This window comes from Gigantopelta aegis, chromosome 9 (genome assembly GCF_016097555.1).
Source record: "Gigantopelta aegis isolate Gae_Host chromosome 9, Gae_host_genome, whole genome shotgun sequence".
Classification (NCBI taxonomy): Eukaryota; Metazoa; Mollusca; class Gastropoda; order Neomphalida; family Peltospiridae; genus Gigantopelta; species Gigantopelta aegis.
Genome location: NC_054707.1, coordinates 79,781,100 through 79,799,048, shown reverse-complemented (window position 1 = coordinate 79,799,048; position 17,949 = coordinate 79,781,100).

The window sequence follows — 17,949 nt, the reverse complement described above, 5'->3', positions numbered from 1 at the left end:
GTATATATACTGTTAAAAATAAGTCGGGGATATTCCATTTCAAACATCAATAATTATAGAATGAAATGAGATATAAAACTCAAAATAAGTGCACAATGTGCGTTAGTTCCCACTCAAATACCTTCATCACTACCTTGCCTATAATCGCTAATGCCAATCCCTTGTCTTATGAGTGCTTGTGTTTTGCCATTCATTATTATTGCAATACAAATTAATACATCTTTGTTATATTGTGTTATATTTGAATATCCCCTACTTAATTTGAACATTATATATGTGGCAATTTTCCACATAAACATTCAGCCCACCAAGATGTTCCTTCCATTAACATTGGATTTATGAAAAATATGTTTTAATGGAAATAGTATTGAGGTTGTCTCATATTATAGATATTTAGGTATTATGTTTACACCAAACCCCAAACTTGTCTTGCAGCACAAGGTAAAAAAGCAATGATGGCAATATATAGATATCAAAAGAAATTTAGTGATATTCCTTGTAAAGATCTATTTAAGATATTTGAATCTATGGTAACTCCAGTTTTATGTTATGGTTCAGAAGTATGGGGTACTTGTTACTGTAAAATTATTGAAGATATTCAGATTAAAATGTGTAAATGGTATTTAATTTGAGGGAAAAACACCAGTAGTGTTATGGCTTTAGGTGAATGTGGTAGAGCTCCTTTAAGCCTATTTACACTACTAGATCTATTAAGTATTGGTGTAGGCCGTTACAACTGAATGAAAACCGGCTTCCCCGTCAATGTTATAAAATGTTACACTGGATGAAGCAGGACGTACCACATGGGTGACTCATTTGGCTATGTTTGGATAGCTCAGGATGTTGGAGATGCAACATTATTTATAGTTAAATTTAGACAACGATTGTTTGATAATCTTCAACAAAATTGGTGTAGTTCTGTTTCTAATCTGTCTGAGATTATTATTATAAGCATTATAAGTCATTGTTAAATGTAGAACGTTATCTCACTTATCAAATCCCTGTGTATCTTAGAGTAATATATACAAGATTTAGATGAAGTATCTTTAGACTTGCTGTTGAGCAAGGGAGATATAACAACATAGCCTACACTGAAAGACGCTGTCCATATTGCCTGGATCAGGGATTATGCTATATTGAGGATGAACTCCATATGTTGCTTGTATGTAAGCGTTATGATGTACTAAGAGATCACCATATTTCTAAATGTATATATAAAAGTCATTCATTGCAGAAATGTGGATGTATTATTCATTGTATGTTTTTATCTATATAACGTGCAATGGGCGGGTCGTAGCCCAGTGGCAGAGCACTCACTTGATGGTCGGTTCGGGATCGATCCCCGTCGGTGGGCCCATTGGGTTATTTCTCTTTCCAGCCAGTGCAACAAAGGCCGTGGTATGTGCTATCCTGTCTGTGGGATAGTGCATATCAAAGATTCCTTGCTGTATTAGGAAAATTGTAGCGGGTCTCCTCTGATGACTACGTTTCAGAATTACCAAATGTTTGACATCCAATAGCCGATGATTAATTAATCAATGTGCTCCAGTGGTGTCGTTAAACAAAATAATCTATATATTATAATATGTAAAAATTTTAGAATTACTTAAATATTTAAATATATACCTATAGTATACTGTGCAAATGTTAGCTACATATATGCGCCGCAAAAGTGTACATTGAAACCAAAAACCAGCATAGAACGTAACCTCTCTAAACCGGATCCCTCTTAAAACCACACATTTGTCTTGGTCCCAAGGGTGTCCGGTTTAGAGGGATTTCATTATATAACCGTTTTTGACTGTAGTATGGGCCTATGGCTTTTATACAGAATAAATTGTCAGTCTGTCTGGCATCGGATTTTCTGACTCTCCGAAGATCCAGCAGGGGTCCGCTGGATCTGCTCCTGGCTATGGATAGAATGTAAATCCATAACGTATTCTACATCAGAAAGTGGCAACGATAATAAAATATGGCAACTAAAACATGATCAAAAAGGGACCAAATAAAATGCCAAACAATTATGGATGTTGTTTTGCCTATAAAATAGGCAATTGAGCGAGTGCGAGTGCGAGTGCGAATAATTTGTACATGCTCATATACCACTAGAGTTTCGAGCATATCCGTCCCGGGGCCTGTCTCTGGATAGCCAGGGACTTGTCCCGGGACAGAAAAAAAAATTAAGCGGACAATTTGGAAATATACATCCAAAAATTAAATAGTGGGCCTTTAAAATTTTGATGCGCATCTCTAATTAATATAATTAAATAAAGAAAATTCTACTCATTAAATTTGGTCGCTAAATAGATCGGGTGGCAATTGAGCAATAGTTTTTAATGTTTTTTTAAGAATAAGGGGCGTGATTTAGTTCAGTCATTTGAGCGCTCGCCTGAGGTGCTTGAGTCGGTGGAGACATTCAACTGATTGGGTTTTTTTCTTTCCAACCAGTACACCATATGCCAGTCAAATGCCTTTCCTGTGCTTTCCTGTCTGTGGGAAAGTGCATATAAAAGATCCCTTGCTGCTAATGGAAACATTTAGCGTGTTTCCCCTGATGACTACGAGTCATAATTACCAAATATTTGACATCCAATAGCCGATGATTAATTAATCAATGTGCGCTAGTGGTGTCGTTATACAAAACAAACTTTAACTTTGCTAAGAATACAAGGTTATGGACAATATATATTTCTTTTAAAAAATAAATAAAATAAGTTTAAAATATCTCAAAACTATCTACAAATCCCAACGTTTTCGTTTTACAAACATTAACTTTCTCACGGGTTATAATATAACAAAGTAGAGTTCCTTTGTCAGATTTTAGGACTAATGATTTTCTAGGACTTCAAGTAACCCAGAACCCACTGAATTTAAAAAGTAGAGACAAACATTTACAAGAACATCAAAGATAAACTTTTCTCTCAAAGGCCAGTCATGGGACGTAGCAAACTCGAATGCAATTTGCTTTTATTGTCGATTTACAAATCACATAAAATTACTTGTGGTCAGCGTTAAATTATCCTCACCATATTAATTATAGCTCTTAAAATTAATTACACACTTTTAAATAACGAAAGATGAAGAAAATTGGTTTTAAATGGACATAAGCAGTTATTTTTACTTCTTTCGGATTTCCGTCCATTACGCAGAGAGCACACAATTTCCGTGGCATATTTTCCGTTCATCTACGCATGGCCGCTAAACAGGAAATCGATACAGACGAATGCTAGCAATTCCGTGTCTATGGGCGTGAGCGCAAATCGTGAAGGTGAAACAATTAGTTGCGCTCTTGTTTCGGAAACGCACGTTGTTTTGTCGCGTATGGTATGAGGAACAACAATGATATGTCTTTACAGTTCGACAATACTCATAAGCGAACGACACAGGGGGTCATGGTGGAAGGCAAATGCCCCCTAGTGCTGCAGCAAAACCTAAAATGTGGGCAAAAATGATAGAGATATTCGGGCAAAACGTGCTAGTCTGAGACCTTTTTACTATGTATTTCCATCATTCTACTTTCTAAATTAGTTGTAATCAGTGTTAAAATGCGTGGCCATGCGTTTGCAACCCCATATAGCTGTTTGGCAGTAATGCTGATATGAATAAAAAAGAAAGAAATGTTTTATTTAACGACGCACTCAACACATTTTATTTACGGTTATATAGCGTCAGACATATGGTTAAGGACCACACATATTTTGAGAGGAAACCCGCTGTCGCCACTACATGGGCTACTCTTCCGATTAGCAGCAAGGGATCTTTTATTTGCGCTTCCCACAGGCAGGATAGCACAAACCATGGCCTTTGTTGAACCAGTTATGGATCACTGGTCGGTGCAAGTGGTTTACACCTACCCATTGAGCCTTGCGGTTTGGAGTCGGTATCTGGATTAAAAATCCCATGCCTCGACTGGGATCCGAACCATGATATGAATAAATGCTGTTCTTCAGATCCGGACACTTCTGTTTAATTCGGACAAAAAACAGCCTGCTCTAACAAACATGTGAGCCCGTACGGGAGCAGGTCAACTCGCCCCTTACAAACTTGACCCGACCCTAGTCAACTCGTCCCACACTGTTTAGTCAACTCAACTAATTACCGTTTTATTAATTAAATATAACAATAGTTTAAGCAATAATGTGCATTAAATATTGTTGAATATGCACACCAGTCAGAGTTCAAAAGCCTTGCCTGATCATGCCTTCAAGGATATAAGAGACAAACTCACAAATGTCGTTAAAATAGGCTTGACGGTTCATTAGATCTCCCCAATATAAAACCATTTTAGTATATGGTCGTAATAGCGGAGTTTCACTGTAATATTAATAAATAAAATGACATCAAAGTTGTAGACGTCCATTTTTTATTTTGTCACAATTATTTACGGACAGTAAAGTTTGGGGCGAGTTGTCCAAACACTGTGGCAAGTTGACCAAACGCTGGGGTGAGTTGGTAGGGGGCGAGTTAACCACCATTCGCCCGTATACCTATGACAATTTACTCTGCGAGGTTGACTATTACGTAAGCTTCTTCTTTCTTACAAATTAATTCCATTAATGATAATTTGGGCGAGTTTCGATACGCATTACCCAATTAAATTAAATAATTTGGTTATCGTTCTAATAAACATAACACCTGTTGACCCACCAAGAAAACCCCCCAAAACCAGTAAAGATTTCCACCTCTCTTTTATGACCATCTGTTGTGAAGTCGTGTGTAGAATAAAACATTGTCGAAGTTGACCATCTGGTGACATTAGTTTGCTTACCAAGTGGTCATGAGTCGTTAAAACTCGCTCTGGATGGGAGCCGGTACTGGACAGCGAACCCAGTACCTACCAGCCTTATGTCCGATGGCTTAACCACGACATCACCGAGGCCGGTAGTCTTCAATAAAAAAAGTCCGCAGTTCGTCTTGCGAGTGACAGAGAAACTGGCTGTCGTAACAGAGACTTCCCTTACAGCAGGATTCCTGAACTATGTGTCAGAATTAGCATATCTAATAGTCGCTGTTTAACATAAAAGTGACAGGCCCAAGTTTTGAAACACTACGACGTACTGTTCACTATTAGAGCCGTTTTTTATAACTGAAATCATACTTTATTTAGATTTTATTGTTTAGATTATTCATTTCCGTACATCCGAGGTGGTTTTGATAATTCGAGTGTTTCTAATACAACAAAATGTTTGTTTTTTCATATTTTTAAAAACGTACGTCTCTCTGAGAAGTAACGGAGTTATGAAAACGAACTCTTGTCTACTGTTTAGGGATATTTTCCTGTTTCACCGTCAGCCTCTTGTTTTACTGTATTGTAAGTTTATTAAATGTGTTACAGGTCTGTAAATTAACCAAACTTAGTGTCCATTTACACCCGTTGAAACTAGAGTCTGCGACTTCCATGTTATCTGTTAGTGTTGTAAAAAGAAGAAACTTCTTCTTATAGCTTTACAGAATCAGTACGTCGTACTTGTCCTCTACAGTAAACAATATGAAACCTGTTTGATAAAACATAGTTGTTTACACACGTACTTTGTTAATAATTTCAAGACATACGACTGGCCGCTCCTAGGTGATGACCAGGTCACCAATGTCATACGTCCAATAAAAAACCAGGACGGTGGAAATCGATTACACTGTGAGGTATAGTTAACGCGTAAGTCAGCCACAAGTGCAAAGGGTCGTAAATATCTTTTTGTCGATAAAGATGTTAAAATTTGCTTAAAACCTGGTTTTTTAGGAAATGTAAGAAATATAATAATACATTCGTGTCCGTTAGATACCATTTATCTCACAGCTCTTTGTTTAAAAACGTATGAAACTCGCTTTCGTTCGTTAGACACATTTTAAAACAACTCATTGTGAGATCAGTGGTATCTAACGGCCACTCATGTATTATTCTCTCTATCTTTTTGCACTGACTGATGTAACGGTTTATCAGCGCCGTCACAAATTGCATGTTAGTAATGTCAAACCGGGTATTTTCGAGCTGCTGCGATACATGACATCAACAATTATCTCAGACTATTTCAGAATGATTCAAAACAGGACGAGATAAATGTACAATGCCTTTGTTTAGTAATGAGATTTTTTTATTTTTTTTATAGTGTGGCTATTTCAATAAGCGAAGACAGCATGCCATTTTCTATCTTTCATTATTAGTGTTGTCAACGAATGCTCGCATTTTGCATGAATGTTTAATTCAGGTTCCAGATCTATTCGGAACACCATGGTCGAATACAGATTTTACTTTTTTCATTTTAATTTACATGTACTTTTGATTTATATTTATATCAACTACCGGCCTTGCATACAGCTGGCGGCTAGCAACCAGCTGGGTGTGTAACGGTACAGTGAGGAGGGGCAAAGCAAAGTACCGACTTCTCTCTCATGACGCTAACAATGAACCAGTTAACCTACCGTTCAGAGCCCCGTCCCACGAAGCGATCTTAGCCCTAAGATTACCTTAAGCGCATCCAATTAGGTTGTGGTAAAGACCACAGCTATTTTTATTTATTGAGTCCAGTGGAGGAAGAAACATTATTACATACCTACTCAATCTTACTATAGTGATAAAGACATTTTCAAACCGTGTAATACATTTATTTTGTATTATACATATTATTATGTGCAATCTGGACCGGAACTTTTAAATGGGGAATTCCCATTTTATTTTTACTGCAGTCAGTGCCTTTTATTTACTGACGTCATAATATATGATTACAAATTATTACCCCAGCGGTCACTCATAACAGGGAAAATAGTTTCCATATTTTCTCAGTGAGAAATATTCTGCATTGGTCTAACGAACAATACTATTGGACAATTTGACGCTTACAAACCAATGGCCTTGTCGGTACTAAATATGACGTCATCACGATTTGGCAAACACACAAAATGACGTCATGTACTTTAAAGAGTTTGAGTTTACGTCTCTCTGTTTTTGGTGTTAAATTTATAACAAAATGTCATTTTAATGCAATTCCTTACAGATTTTGTAGCAGAATAAAGAAAACTTTTGTTTTTGAAAATTATCTATGAACGTGATTAAATTACAAAGTTATAACAATTCTCAGAACTGTGCGTAAAGTGGTTTACATCGTTTCTATACAGATTGGCCTTCGTGCATGTGCGTCGAAAATAAAGGCTTTTAGAGAAAAAATAGCTGAGGTAATAAATAGAATAACAAACTCGGTACCAGTTATTATTAAATTTATGTCTCTTGTGAAATAATTTTCATTTGTCACTCACTAAAGCTTGTGACAACTGAAAATTATTTCACTCGGGACATAAATTTGATAATAACTGGTAACTTGTTTATTATCCTCTGTTTACGTCACATCGTATTTGAAACATAACACAAGGCTGCCGCAGAGTATGATTCGTAACGTTAAGCAAATTCATAAAAGGGGTTTTGATCATAGATTTAACCAAGTTTTTTTGTTATGATGTTAAATTAAAATCCGTTTTTGCAAAACATAAAAGAAGGTATGTAATAAATACAGAACTTCACATACGTTGTTTTCGCTTCCTATTTATTGCACTCGTTTATTTTGCGAAAGAACATACCATCGTATATATTCTTGCGCAAAATAAACTCGTGCAATAAATAGTAAGCGAAAACAACGTATGTGAAGTTCTGTATATTTATTATTCCTTTAAAATCACTGTATTGTACCCTTAATTAAAACATACAAAGCCGAACTTATGAAGCCCGGTTTTTTTTTTCTTATACGCAGGTGTTTAAGCATTGTAGATGTATGTAGTTACACACGAATACGACATAAACAGGTAACTTCGGCCCACGCCAGTTTCTTGCTGGGAATATTAATTGCTATGCATCTGGTGCGTTCTTGGTTATCTAACGCTTACAGAAAGGAATGGTGGAAGCAGACATTGCGAGGGAGTCTCTGGGGGGTTCGGCGTATGCTCCCCCGTAAAGGTTTGACAACCAGATGTCCTGAAATGCAATTTCTTGCAGTCAGCAAGTAAAATTCATCTCTGCCTTAAGATTTATTCCAATAATATTTTTTATTCAGAATTATTAGGGGACTAGAGACCCCCACCCCCACCTTCTTCAGCCCCAATCCAGCCCCTGCCCCAGCCCCTGCTCCGCCATGCATGTACACCTATACAGAAACGCACGAAAATATTTTAATATGATTGTTTGGAGCAGTCAAATGTCGGACGAATCTGGAGTTTTCTATGGACATATATCCAATCGAATCATCGGAACGTTTGGCTCTTTCAGGGGCGTATCGTGATCTGGACCTGGGGGGATCCAATATGAACCAAGTGGACCTTTTTCTATTTTGTTTTTGCACCACCAGGAACTCCATAGGCCTATGTATAAACCTGTATGATGATGATAACTAGTTTAACGTGCCCATATACCACTAGGGTTTCGAACACGCCCATCCCGAGTCCGACCTCCGATAAGATCGGTGGCCTGTCTCTGGATGGAGGGGGTGGTGAAAATGGGCAGAATTTTGAAAATAGCAATTCGTAAAAAAGTTAATAGAATAAATAAAAAAAAGGTTACAAGCCAAAAATAAAAAGAATTGACTGCTCGGCCGAATATTTACATAATTTGGAGTATTTTAGAAGGACAGTCCAAAACTAAATAAGAGAAAGAAGAGAGGATCGGACTATTTAATAATATTTAAAAAAAAGAAAGTAATTTCGACATAAAATTTTGAACGCAGATCTAAAAGTTTAAAGTCCGATCGATATCTCCACGCGAGTGGCCTCGTTAAGGCCGTTTGGGTGCACAGCTTAAAGGGACGAGATGGGTTGCATCCCGTCAAGAAAACCCCTAGATTGACAGTCGATAGACGTTGAAGGTTCAGTGCTGTGCTGAAATACAGATCTTGAGAAGCCGGATTCGTCTGAACGAGAGAGAGTATCAGACTAGGGTATAGTCCAGTCGTCATGGGTTGGTATAGTGGTGCGGACGGGCCCGACTCCGGAGGATACGAGATGGTATCACTATAAAGCAAGGTAAAGTCTAGAAAAAGAGTAGTAGGGGCCGACCCCGCTTCCTATTTGTTCTTAGAGTGGGGCGTGAATATTCCATTGCTGCTAGGACAGGCTCGGACATGTAGAGACTAAACGCGAACAACCGTGGCGTTTTGCAGAATGGCCGTCATACGAGTCACGAAAAAAACCAAGTCGACAGTCAGACGGAGAAATGACGTGGAGGCAAGGAATCTCGCTAAAAAAGAATCCATCCTGGTGGTGCAGATTGTCGAAACGAGAAGTTCCAATGGCCGCATACATCCCAGTAGTAAACTTCATTTCGCTGACAAAGACAACGAAATGAAGGACCCCCAAGTCGAGCACACGAATGCACGTGCAGTGCCAGATCAATTTGTGGGTGATTATACCGGACTCGGACGTGAACATGTAATGTCATGCAACCCCCCCCGCCCCCCCCCCCCCCCCCCAAAAAAAAAACAACAACTACGGAAAGATATTACAGTATTGTAATACAAAAAAAAAAGTGTCTTTAACCGTTTGTGTAAGCCCCAGTCACACTGTCAAGGGTCGTATGGCCGGATCCACGACGGATGAAAACCTTACGGATGACCCCGGATAGTGATCTATCCGCGATCCCCTACGGATGCACCAGGGTTTAACTACGGTTTTCGACGGATAAACCAAGGATTATTAAGTATAGGGGTTAGATGACAACGAGGAGTGCTACGGATCACTAAGGTTAGGTACAGTTTAGTACGAACCCAACGGATTGTCACGAATGATGCCGGATCGTATCCGTGCTAACCCGGCGTCCTGATCCTTGACAGTTACCGGAGCTTGAGGCTGGGTATTACTACGATTAAGTACGGGTTAAGTGCGGTTTATTACGGATTAGAACGGATTATTACGGACATGTTCATCGTTTTCACGGACATGCAACTACTACTACGATTGAGCAGGGATTTAATACGAACAGCTACGGACATCTACGGACCACAACGGATTGTCACGAATGAAGCCGAATCGTATCAGTGGCTAATCCGGCGTCCTGATCTTCGACAGTGTGACCGGTGCTTTATGTTGGAGCTGGCACACTGAACCGAGGTATTGCTAAAATATTCCTTTCCTTTAATTTCTGTGTTTAAAGATAAACATGAATACGCTTTCAGTGATGACAGTTTCAATAAAGATAATTTTGTTGAAGCATAGAGTAATCATAACAAGAAATAGGACTGTTTGTCGAAGAGAACCATTAGTTGTAACATGTGAGAACTCGGCAGCTGATTCTAAAACACAGGTCGTCACCAACAACCCACTTCCATCCTTTTAATGCGTCGTCTAATACCGTATATAGTGCACTATACGTAACAGAATCTGACACAGTGCTTGACAGTGTTGTTTTGAGTGTTTCGAAATTAAGATAATCTAACGATTAGTGGTTATTTCGTTTGTTATCAAGAGTCTTCGGATCGATTTTTTGTAAGAGGGAAACAACCAGCTAGTGAGACAAACCCAATGTGGATAAACGATTCTAGTTGATTTCTAAAGAGGTTGTTTTTTATCTGTACATTAGGGAAACAATGATTAGTATGATGAGCTATTGGAAATGAAGTGAGATGGATTTAGTTTACAACTGGCCTCGGTGGTGTCGTGGTTAAGCCATCGGACATAGGGTACAGGGTTCGCAGCCCGGTATCGGCTCCCACCCAGAGTGAGTTTTAAGGACTCGGTGGGTAGGTGTAAAGCCACTACACTATCTTCTCTCTCACTAAACACTAACAACTAACTAACCTACTGTCCTGGACATACAGCTCAGATAGCTGAGGGTGTGTGTGTGTGTGTGTGTGTGTGTGTGTGTGTGTGTGTGTGTGTGTGTGTGTCCAAGACAGCGTGCTTCAACCTTAATTGGATATAAGCACAAAAATAAGTTGAAATGAAATGAATAGTTTACAAATAAGCACTGTTTCATTACAATTTAACTGAGCACCACCAAAATGTGCCGTCTCGCTTCCCCATCATATATTATTGTTTATTAATGGAAACACGCATTGTCGGGTCCGTATTCGTATATATGTAAACATAGCTTTAGAGTTTTCAGCTTTTATTTTTTGAATTGGTATTACATTCCTGTACACGATGTCGATACTCAAGACTGAATATAGGACAGACAGATATTTAAAAATTACCAATCATAGTGCACTGGCTGGAACGAGACATCTCCCAATCTCCCAGGGGCTCACCGACAGGGATCGATGCTAGACAAGACAGCGCATCAGCCGAGCACTGGCTGGAACGAGACATCTCCCAATCTCCCAGGGGCTCACCGATAGGGATCGATGCTAGACAAGACAGCGCATCAGGCGAGCACTTTACCACCGAGGTCATGGCCTGGCCCTTTACACGTGTAAGCTACTCACACTGACCTGTAGGGTTACGTGGGTCGCCTCAAATACGGCTTAATAAACTTTACAAATAAAATAAAAACACAGAAAAATAGAAAGGAATTTAATATATGTTTAACGACATCTCAGCGCATTTTTAAAATGCAAGCCAAACACCACAGCCGATAGACCCCTGACTGCAAATGAGAGTTGTTGAAGAATGGGACGAGACTTAATGTGGATGAGTTATTTTAAATGGATAAATAATACAATTACAATAACACCCCCACCGCCCCATAATATGACTCATAGATAGCATGGATGCCCCCCCCCCCCCCCACACACACACACACTCACCCACCCGAATCAATCGGTTTTAGCAGGTGTTGACCTGTCTATAGCGGCAACAAAAATGACAAAACAAAGATAAAATATTTTACTGATCGGAAAGAATAATAAATCGCAGTCCTAAATGATCAGCCTAGGATTAATGTTTACGTGTCTGTAACAGTGTGCTTGAACGTAAGTTGAATGTCAGTATGAAAACAGTTGCTGTGAGAAAATCTAACTTATATAGCAGAATCAGTTTTGTTGCACACGAAGTCATGCATGTATGATGGCACTTTGACAATAAAACTGAATGTGGATATTGTTCACTGGCTGAAAAAAAGGTTAAAGTTTGTTTTGTTTACTATTTAATTACACCATTAGAGCACACTGATTTATTAATGATCGGTTACTGAAGTTTGTTTTGTTTAACGACACCACTAGAGCACATTGATTTATTAATCATTGGCTATTGGATGTCAAACATATGGTCATTTTTGGCAGTCATAGAGAGGAAACCCACTACATGTTTTCATTAGTAGCAAGGGATCCTTCATATGCACCATCCAACAGGCATGATAGTACATACCACAGCCTTTGATATACCAGTCGTAGTGCACTGGCTGGAACGAGAAATAACCCAATGGGCCCACCGACGGGGATCGATCCCAAACCGACCGCACATCAAGTAAGCGTTTTAGCACTGGGCTAAGACCCGCCCCTAAGATGATCGGCTGCTGGGTGTCAAACATTTGGTAATTGTGACATACCGCTATATAGTTTTAGAGAGGAATCTTTTATATGCACCATCCTAAAGACAGGATAGCACATACCACTGCCTTTGAAATATCAATTACGGTGCACTGGCTGGAACGAGAAATAGCCCAATGGGTCCACCGACGGGGATCGATCTCTAACCGACAGCGTGTTAGGTGAGTACGTTACCACTGGGCTACGCCCCGCCCCCAATTGTTGAAAGTGCAGCACAGTTATTATTGCCCGCTTTTACTTTATTTGTAGAACATAGTTAGAAACTGTTAAGAAATTGTTTTCATTAAATCAATAGCGCTCATTTCTTTCAGATCTTACTAAATTAATGAATTTCATCATCTTTTAAAATAAAAACCAAAAATCTATATCGCAACAAAAAGTTATAACGAGTTGACGTTTTTATTATAAACCCAATTGTAAAATCCTCGTCGTTTGGTTGTCTTCTCTTGCAATTAGGTAGGGTTTCCAGAATATTCTAATTAGTTGATTTCATAATCCATGTTTACTCAGTTGCTATATTCAAAGAACTCGGTTCAAATTAAAATTATTAAAGGCACTTCGGCCTCAAAACAGACTTACAATTTCTTGATGGAAATAAACGCATAGGTAATAGGGAAAGAAGAAAAGTGTTTGATCTTACAAAATATCGAGGTTTTTTTGTACAATGTTGCTGAATGACCATGTTTGTTAGTGTTCCTGGAATGGGACAGCATGCCCAAATGCACCCTAAAACAAATTTAACGCATGTTGTGGCACGTTGTGCGACAATTGTAGGAAACCGGCTTGAAATGGTGAGATTTTGGCGAATGCACGTGAAACTCGGGGACACGTTTGGGGTAGTGATGCATATTTAAAGCTGCAATGCTCGCAATGATGCCTCATTTCCATTTCGACGTTGACGAGTTACAAGATGCCAAGACTTAACCTGCCGAATCGAAACATTGCAATAGGCCGCCTCCAGTTACGTGAATCGCAGTCAGCAGTCGCACGTCACATGAACGTCCATCAGAGCACTATTTCACGTCTCTGGGACAGGTACCAGCAGTTTCAATCAGCTGAAGACCGGCCCAGGCGTGGAAGACCTCGCATAACAACTGTAGCACAAGATCGCTACATCCGGGTTCTACACTTGCGTCACTGAACTGCCACAGCAACGAACACTGCTGGACGCATACCTGGTTTGAGAAGGGTGTCTGCAAAAACCATTCGGAACCGACTGCGAGAAGCTGGTTTACGGGCTAGTAGACCGTATGTTGGCCCCGTCCTGCGACGTCAACATCGACATTTACGTGTTCGCTGGTGCACGAATGTACAGGAGTGGAACTTGGTTAAACTGGCGGCGAGTATGGTTCAGCGACGAGTCACGTTTCCTTTTACAGCGACGTGATGGACGACAACGTGTTTACAGACGCCGCAATGAATGTTTTGCCAACAACTGCGTCGCCCAAGTTGACAGATTCGGTGGAGGGGGTGTCATGATGTGGGGAGCCATCTCATACACCGGCAGAAGTGAACTTGTGTTCGTATAAGGCAACCTGACAGCTGTACGCTACCGGGATGAAATTCTTCGCCGTCACATGCTTCCTATTTTGGATCGACAGAGAGAACTCTTTCAGCAGGACAACGCCAGGCTGCATACGGCACGTGTAACAATGGATTTCTACAGAATGAGAGCATTAATGTGCTGCCAGACCATCAAGATCCCAACTCCATTGAATATCTATGGGACGAACTGGACAGACGTGTACGCCAGCGTGACCCGGAGCCTCAGACGCTTCCGCAACTGCCACATGCACTGCAGGAAGAATGGCTAGGATTCTACGTATCCGGATTCAGAGACTCGTTCAGTCTATGCCAAGGAGATGTCGCGCAGTGATTGCTGCTGCTGGTGGCCACACAAGATACTGACTTCAGCGCCCTCTTGCGACGCTGTTAAGTGACGAAAACGCCTCCACTGTCGTCGGTCCATAGCAAGAACATTGTCACATACTCATGTCAAATTTCACTGTGATACGATCATAAATAACGAAATTACGCCACTTTGTATTAAAGAGATAATGCCATGAATATTTCGCCTATGGGTTTCTTTTTTGACAGAGTATATTATTTTATACACATCCGTGAGCGCATTCAGGCATCCCTTTGTTTACAGAGGGCTTTGGAGTTTTACTTAACAACGGTGACGAAAAAAGTTTGTTTTATTTACACCGCTAGATCACATTGATTAATTTTTCAATTAGCAGCAAGCGATCTTTTAAATGCCCCATCCCATATACAGGATAGTACATACCACGGCCTTTGGTGCACTGGTTGGAATGAGAAATAGTCAAGTTGGCCCACCGACGGGGATCGATTCCAAAACGACCGTGCACCAACTAGCGCTTTACCACTGGGCTACGTCCCGCGCCATGTAGAAGTTGTACTTAACAACAGTGACGAGGCAGGTATATTAACAACAGTGACGAGGCAGGTATATTAACAACAGTGACGAGGCAGGTATATTAACAACAGTGACGAGGCAGGTATATTAACCACAGTGACGAGGCAGGTATATTAACCACAGTGACGAGGCAGGTATATTAACCACAGTGACGAGGCAGGTATATTAAGCACAGTGACGAGGCAGGTATATTAAGCACAGTGACGAGGCAGGTATATTAAGCACAGTGACGAGGCAGGTATATTAAGCACAGTGACGAGGCAGGTATATTAAGCACAGTGACGAGGCAGGTATATTAACCACAGTGACGAGGCAGGTATATTAAGCACAGTGACGAGGCAGGTATATTAAGCACAGAGACATATTGTAATTTGATGTATGGACTAATGAACGGCTGACAAACCCCTGGTCTAACAGGAAATATACTTCCTTGTTAAAGGGACTTTCCTGAGTTTGCTGCAATTTCTAAGAAAAAAAAATAAAGTTTGTTTTATTTAACGACGCCACTAGAGCACATTGATTTTTTTATCTTATCATCGGCTATTGGACGTCAAACATATGGTCATTCTGACACTGTTTTTTAGAGGAAACCCGCTGTCGCCACATAGACTACTCTTTTACGACAGGCAGCACGGGATCTTTTATTTGCGCTTCCCACAGGCAGGATAGCACAAACCATGGCCTTTGTTGAACCAGTTATGGATCACTGGTCGGTGCAAGTGGTTTTACACCTACCCACTGAGCCTTGCGGAGCACTCACTCATGGTTTGGAGTCGGTATCTGGATTAAAAGTCCCATGCCTCGACTGGGATCCGAACCCAGTACCTATCAGCCTGTAGACCGATAGCCTAACCACGACGCCACCAAGGCCGGTCCAATTTCTAAGATGTTATTGACTAACAGAGACTTTTTGACGATTGTAATTACATATCAAATATATGTTTCTGCATAAAATATTAGTGGCTGTATATTAAACGTGTTTCTGATCATTCTGATTAGTACTAGGTTAAATTTAATTTTATTTCCCAAGTACGAAATTATTTCAAGTTTGGGCTTCTTACAAATATTAGACGACCAGGAACACATTGAATATACAGACAATGATATTGTAAACAAGAAAATATATTTAATATACAAGTTTAATCGTAGAAATATTTTATTAGTCGGAAACATCTTAAAATGCAGCAAACTCAGGAATGTCCCTTTAATGTATTCTTCATCATTAGCAGTACCATTCTTAGCCCGGCAGCATTAGGTACTTCTTAATACGAGCGTAAATCTTGTCCATTCCTTCCTAAGTTGAATTTCTGTTTGAATGTTTAGAAAAGTATCTTTAGGGTATTCTTACATTACCATACCTAGTCTAAAATAACTAGAAGGTTTATAAATGACCGTTTAACAATTAGGTGACGTTCAAGCTGGATGGGGGTATAAGAGAGGGAAAGGCTGTCGGTCAAGTCATTGCTATTTTTTCTTTAATATTTATTATCAAACTAAATCCACATAAATATAACCAGAAAATACAACAATACTGGTCAAACAACTTCACAATGACGGGGGACGTAGTGGGAGAAGATGTTTTAAAAGCATTACGTAATAATGGGGGATAGTGGTCTTAGTATTACAAAACGTTTCAAGACCAAGACCAAATTGTTCAGAGCTAGCTGTTGTAGCCCACGACTATCCTAGGCACAGGTGCCGACCTCGATCGGCTCCTCCGTCCAGAACAGGAAAGGGTGCGGGTGGGAAGAGGAGGGACCGCCTGCACTGGTAGGTGCAAGGGAGCACCAGCAGTCCGACCGTAGCCAGTAACAGGCGGAGGGTGGTATGGTGCTATGTAATTTGGAATGTCCAGTAGTATTAAGCCAAAAGGGAAATGGGTGCGCATTTTGATGAAGGAATTTCGGCGCAATTTTGATGGTCGTACTAAAATAAAAGGTAGGGAGCTACGTATAGGTTTGGAATTTAGTAGGCCGAGAGTAGCTCGTTAATTATGACCTGCAGACGATGAGGTGTCTCCCTAGGTTGCCCATAGGGCCCTTAAAGGGCCTAATCTGTACAGATCGTGGCATGACAACCCAGAGGAGACTCGATGCAAAACGTTTTATAGGGAAGGGGGTACAAATAGCAAAATTTGCGTTACGTAATTGTTGAATGGCCCCTAATGATTGTTGATACGAGCATAATAGTAGTCTTCTTATCTGCAGCTACACAGATAGAACAAAAGCATATCTAAAAGCCACGCCACACGATACGAGTGCTTTGTACTTTCACCATCTTGTCACAGTGTATTAATTGTTCTATGTAAACATGTCCTCATATGCCGTCGAATACGGCCTGAGTGTAAATAAAGTTCAGTTCAGTTCAGTACGAGAACAGCCACGAGACTAACCGATTGTGACAAGACAAATATTACGATTTTAACGTTTGCTATGCAATCGGCTATTCGCCTACAAGATTCTCCTACGAGGCATGCCTTAAAGTAAAACGGGCACACATGAGGGGAGAAGGCGTCCTATATATTATTTAATGCTTGGTAAGATTGCTGGAATCTTTTTTGTTTTCTTTTCCGTACTAAAAAAGATTAATTAAATTTTGTTCTGTGTGTTTTGGGGTTTGGAAAAAAGAAACAGTTGTCTTCCACTGCTTCCGAATGATCGCATCTGGAATACTTTAAACCAAAAGCGACAGTCGCCGGCGAATACAGAAGCTGTGAATTGCATGTCACCCTTCCCTGAGTTCCCACAGTATTTAGTGGCTTCCACATTTCCCTGGCAGATCTCATCAAAGATGCAGGACTCTTAAATGAATTACGGCGCCTGTATCGTACCACAAACAAAAGAGAAATGTATGTAATCATTGTTAATGAAATAAAAGCCTTTCACGGAAAGACGATTTTAGTGCTTTTTAACAAGACTGTGTTTAGTAAATCACCAGCGTTGATTGTTATCGCCGGTAGGATTCAACACCTTGTGTTTACAGCAATCGATCTGTGGGCTCTGGAGTTATAAACATTTATACTGTTGACCAGTTTCGATTGATCATGAGTCGCAT